The sequence below is a fragment of the Chiloscyllium punctatum genome, chromosome 10 (genome assembly GCF_047496795.1).
Source record: "Chiloscyllium punctatum isolate Juve2018m chromosome 10, sChiPun1.3, whole genome shotgun sequence".
NCBI lineage: Eukaryota > Metazoa > Chordata > Chondrichthyes > Orectolobiformes > Hemiscylliidae > Chiloscyllium > Chiloscyllium punctatum.
In genome coordinates, this window is record NC_092748.1 from 100,194,084 (window position 1) to 100,200,083 (window position 6,000).

Here is a 6,000-nt window from a genome sequence, read left to right on the forward strand (position 1 = left end):
GAAGGGTAACCTTTTCACACAGAGAGTGGTTCATATGTGAAATGAATTGCCAGAGGACGTGGTACAATTACAAAATTTAAAAGGCATTTGGACAGTTACATGAATAGCGAAGGTTAAAGGAATATGGGCCAAACACAGGCAAATGGGACTAGTTTAGTCTGGAAAACGTGGTCTGCATGGACAATTTGGACCAAAGAGTTTGCTTCCATCCAAATGACTTTATAACTTTAGAATCAAAAATTGATGATGCATTTAGCAATTTCTAAAGCCAGAAAGAAGTGTTCATATCAAATAAATTTAAGATTGACAATTTTGTTTAATCATCAATGTATTGTGGATAAAGTCACATAATGATTTCTTCCAGAGCTAGTGGTAAGGGACACTACCATTTGCTAAGTTATCCTGCAAAGTTCTTTACCAGATTGGCAATTGTTTGAGTGTAAATTGCTGATGCCAGTGTCAGTCACTATATCACCAGGGCTGAAGCATCTGTGTACCACAACAATTTTAAATAGAATTGACGAATAACCAAAAAACTGAAAGCAAAATAACTTCAAGATTTTACTGTGCCAGTAGATGTAAATCCTGCTATTGGGATTTACAAGGCAAATTTTAACACAGATTTCACAGAAACTGAAGTCTATTGACAGAAGCTCCACATATTGGCAAGGCGTTAATTGGTATGAAGACACGGAGCAGTTACTGCTGTAGCTTTTCAGTTAGCTTGTGGCATTAACTGACCGAGAGGCATGCTGCACATTGAGTCCTGCTGCCGTTTGTGGAGCACTGCACTAGCAGTTTGCTTTTGCCTTGAAAGTGGCAGTGCAAGACAATCTGGACGAGCTATTTTATAACCTGCAGCATGATCCTTTAATTACAGAACAATTCAACACTAATAATTATTACAAATTCTACAAATACTGAAAGAGTCAGGCCATTTAAGACTGAGGTGAGGAAAAATAGCTTCAGCAGGTGGTGAATTTTTGGAATTCTTGACCACAGAGGGCTGGGATGTCCAGTCATTGAGGAATTGATGACAGAGTTTAATCCATTCCTAGATATTAAAGACCGTGTCAGAGGCTGAGGGATGACTGAATAGAGCTTTATAAAATCATGAGAGGTATGGAGAGGGTGAACAGAGGAGGTCTTATTCCCAGGGTAAGGGAATCGAAAACGAGAGAGGTTAGGTTTAAGATGAGGGGGGGGGGGGGAGATACAAAAGGGACCTAAGGGAAAACCTATCCATGTAGAGGGTAGTGCGCATATGGAATGAGCTGCCAAGGAAGTGGTGCAGGCTGGTACAACATTGAAAAGGCATCGAGATGGATACATGAATAGGAAAGATTTCGAGTGATATGGGCCAAATGCTGGCAAATGGGACTAGATTATTTTAAAATGTCTGGTTGGCATGGATGAGTGGGACCAAAAGGGTCTGTTTCCATACTGTACATCTCTATGTCTCTGATGCTATGTGTTCAGGTCCATTGTACCTTGAAGGTAGCAATATAGGTTGATAAAGTGATGAAGATGGCATGCTACATGCTTTCCTTCATCAGACAGGGTATTGAGTACAAGAGTTGGCAGGTCATGTAATATTTGCATAGGACTTTGGTTTGACCACATTTGGAATACTGCGTACAGTTCTAGTCGCCACATTACCAAACGGATGTGGATGTGTTGGAGAGGGTGTAGAGGAGGTTCACCAGGATATGGCATGGTATGGAGGCCACTAGCTATGAAGGAGAGTCAGGATTGTTTTCATGAGAAAGCTGGAGTTTGGTGGAGACCTGATTGAGGTCTACAAAATCTTGAGAGATATAGACTGGGTGGATAGCAAGAAGCTTTTTCTCAGAGTGGGGGACTCAATTACTAGGTCATAGGTTCAAGGTGAAAGGGGAAAACTAAGAGAGAGACATGCGTGGAAAGCTCTTTAAGCGGACGGTGGTGGGTGCCTGGAAAGCATTGCCAGTGGAGTTGGTAGAGGCGGGCATGATAGCATCATTTAAGACACATCTAGACAGATATATGAATGGGCATGGAGCAGATCCTTAGAAAATAGGCAACAGGTTTAGATAGAGGATCTGAATCAGTGCAGGCTTGGAGTGCCAAAGGGCCTGTTCCTGTGCTGTAATTTTCTTTGTTCTTTGATATTGAGGAATATGCGGATAGTGCAGGCTAATGGCATTGAGGTAGAAGATCAGCACGATCTATTTGATTGCTAGATCAGTTTTGACAGGCTGAATGGCCTACTCCTTCTCCTATTTACTTTGTTCTTGTGGTCCAGTACAATAAATGAGTGACCAGTAGAATGCCAAATAAATGTTGTAAGTCAGCACTGAATGTCAAATGTACACTCAGATGAAGAAGACTTTCACAGAAGATAATTTGTGTGGGGGTGTACCATGTTCTCATCATAAGCTCTCTATGTAAAACTGCTCTGTGTGCCCACAAAACCTGTACCCATTCTGCTACTATGAGCACAGCATAACAATATGTTCGTTCAAACTCACATTCAAAAGCAGGGTACACTTACAGTTCTACCTTATCACTGCGTCAATCATTGACTGTGAAGTAATACATTCAAGAGTTTCAAGGGGACTTGGGTGTACACCTCATAGATACGTAAGCATGCCACTGCGTGAGCTGAGACCAACCTTTACAGCAAGCTCATTCTGCCAGGAGCAAAATCTTCCAAAGTAACTGCAGGACAAGTTCAGTACTTAAAACTACAAAACCCTACTGCAGATCAAGCCCAGAGGGATTTAGGATGGTTTTCTTTTCCACAGGCTTGCTGGCTGCTGCATCGGCATCACTGGGGGAAAAAAGTCTTGAGCTCCAGCAAATGTGTAATGTTTCCACATGTCGAATCTACCATTATTTAAAATGCTTCTGTGGCACTAAGAAGCATCAGTCACGCAAATTGCTTCAGATACACCATAAACTGTTTTTAAAAACACACCACAAATTGTAAACAGGAGTAAACATTGGTATCAAAGGTCATTTTCAAGACATTGATGCCTTAATGACATTGTAAGCAATGAACAGCCATCTAATTAAGCAAGTTCCAATGAACTGACTTTTTAAACAAAACACAGTTGATCTGAACAACTTGTCTGAATTTATATGTTTCACATTACCTGACCTTATATTCCATTTTAAAAATGACCTAACAGCACACAGCAAACAGTATGAGAATTTAACCGTGAATCAAAGTTAGATCTGATTAGAATGCTTCTTTATTTAGAGAAAAAATATTTTTTATTTACTTGTCCACCACTAACTAGGTATTCACTTTAAAAATGTTTCATAATATGGATGTAAATATAAATTCAACTCTTTTAAAAGCTGGATCATCCGTAAAAGAGCATTAGAGTCAGGAATGCTTGGCTTACAGGGCAGAATGACTACCGCCTGCACGCACATACACAAAGCATTTTCGGAAACCAAAGATGTTCTATACCAGGTCAAATTGGTGCCAGAGAGAAATGCAATTTGGGTCACATTCAGTGTTCTCAGAAAAGGAAACTTCCCAGGAGAAAACTTTGGTACAAGTGAGCCAGAAAGTTTTCTTCTCTCCCAGTGTATTTCAAGAGCGAACACTCTGGCAGTTGTGTGTTTGTACAGTTAAATTGGCTCCAAAATTGATGTGATACAGGTCTCAAAGAAGCACAAAGAATTTTAGCAATGCCCCGTGTGTATTTCAGATAGCACTGAAGGGCTGTGTCAGTTATCACTCTGCCAACTGGACAGACGCAGTTATTGGTCAGCACACACACCCACATACAACATATTATACATATGCATATGTAAAATTGCAACAATTGTACTGAGAGTCATTATGCAAAAATAACGTCTCAAAATCACTCACAATCGTCATCGTTTTGTTTTGTTCTAGGAGCACTGTCCCTTTAAGAGCAACTCTGACCTTTTGTGGCAAAATTGGTCACATTTGGACTGAACTGTTTAAGCAAAGCGACCAGATTTTGCCATGAGAACGACATACTGTACTTCAGTCAGGTAACACACCCCGATCGCTCAATGTGAAAGAAAACGTGTAATTAAAATACGTTTGCGCTTCTTAGTTGCAAGTGGTGCCAAAACATGCAATTAATTCCAGGGCAAGACCGGAGAAAATGCATCATTAAAATAATTTTACTGGTGGAGGGAAATAATTCCTAAGTGTTTCACGTAACAAACAAACCAAAAAAAAATCAGTTCCATTCTGTTCGTGGTCGTTACATCACTGGACGGGCAGAAAGAGCATTTACTATAACACTTTCCTCGCTGAACTTGTCCTTTATGCAAACGCATGACTCCTTCAAAAGCACAGATATATGACACAATACCAAATGCAAAGATAGCAAGTGAATCCCATGCAAAACATCAATTACTGTGGGGGAAAACAAAACTGCTCAGACCCGGTTGACAATAACAACAAAAAAGTTACTAAACTAGCCGTCCAACTTTTTTCCCCTCAGCCCCCCACAACACACGCACAGAGGAAACTCTGCGTTGAGACACACACAGTCTCTCAATTCCCCCTTTAACTCCTTAATGAGACTGGCGCCCGGCATTCAACCAAATACTCATCCAGAGAGAGAAAAAAAATGGGATCAGGTTGCAAAAACCAGAACATTTTTGGAATTCCATAAAAGGTAAAACGGGACAAAAGACGGCAGAAGCTGAAACGGGTTAGAAACATTTTTTTTAAAATAAAAGACAACACGGGACAATGGGGCTTTGCAACAAAATGAGAACTTTGGGGGCATTTGAATTCTAAAGTCACGGTTTGTTGTGAATCATAATTCCAACCACCCCCACCTCCCAGCACAGCCTAATCTAACAGGGACCGCTAAAGTTTTGAAAAGATGATTACAATTGCAATACAGTCTTCGGTAAACACAGAGGTACCACTCAGCTTAAAACAGGAAGAGGGGGGGAAAAATACAAAACATTACCTGCTTGTAATGAAGAGCTTTTGTTTTGATTATCTGATCATTTGTTGAAAGCTTCAAACTGGAAGAAATAACTATGTCGAAACAAAAAACAAACTTCTACAGACGATTTGTTTTTTAAAAAACAACTCGTGGAACCGTTATCATCAGCGCTTTTTTTTTGCAAACAAAACAAAAAAATTCCACGCTTCAAAAACAAAGTAAAGCTCTCCAAAAGATCTGAAGTTGAGCAAAGAAATCCGGGGAGGCAGTCCCTCTCAGCGTGTGTATTTTTTCTTTTGCAAAAAAAAAGGAATGAATTCAGTCGCAGAGTTTGGCGAGTTGAGGCCACTGTTGGCGTGTCTGTACCGCGACTCTTCAGACAAGATACAGGAGGGCAAAAAAAACTTTCTCCTCTCGACTCAACACGCAGAAAGAGGGAGGGGAGAGGACAATTCGGCAAACTTTTTTTTCTCTCTCTTCCTCCCTCTGTCTCACCAGTTCCCAGCTTTCTGCTCCAGAAAAGGCAGTCCCTGAATTACTTATGCCTATCCCCCCCTTCCCAACCCCCTTATCTGATTATCTCCCTCCTTCTCCCCTGGTGAGTGCCCAACGTTAGTTACTCGAAGTATTTTGCTCCCAAAGACGCACTTTCAAAAACCCAGGAATGGATTTGGCAAAAGTTCTTCCCATTCTAACCCGTCTGTGTATGTACCTCGCCCTCTCTCTATCTGCAAATACCAAACTTGCTTTGTAATGAAAAAAAACTTTGCCTTTGTCAGTAAGTTTTATATTTATATATATATATATATAGCAAGAATGCTGACCAAAATAAATTATTCCATGTACTAGTATTGTGTTCTATGATCTTCACACATATTTTTAACACTGTATTTACATCTTTTATGCTACTTAGCAGAAATCATACACTTAACCCAATCCTCACTTTGCAATTAAAATAAAAGACGAGGTCAAATAATTGTGATGATTTATTGCAATCCAGACGTGTAGAAGCCTTAACACAATATTTTCGACTTCAAGATCTTTCACTGTCGGACTGTACGTG

General features: G+C 40.2%; 1 protein-coding gene across 3 annotated transcripts in view; it reads right to left on the bottom strand.

Annotated features, from left to right (window-relative positions):
- gli2a (GLI family zinc finger 2a) overlaps nt 1-5,456 on the bottom strand; it is a 400,256-nt gene extending 394,800 nt beyond the window's left edge. For 2 of the 3 annotated variants that reach the window (XM_072579871.1, XM_072579867.1), the window contains exon 1: nt 4,959-5,455. The gene's annotated coding sequence lies outside the window, so the exon portion shown is untranslated. Of the gene's footprint in view, nt 1-4,958 lie in introns of all 3 variants that reach the window. The other variant, XM_072579873.1, reaches the window with a different exon arrangement.
- Nucleotides 5,457-6,000: the final 544 nt, after the last annotated feature.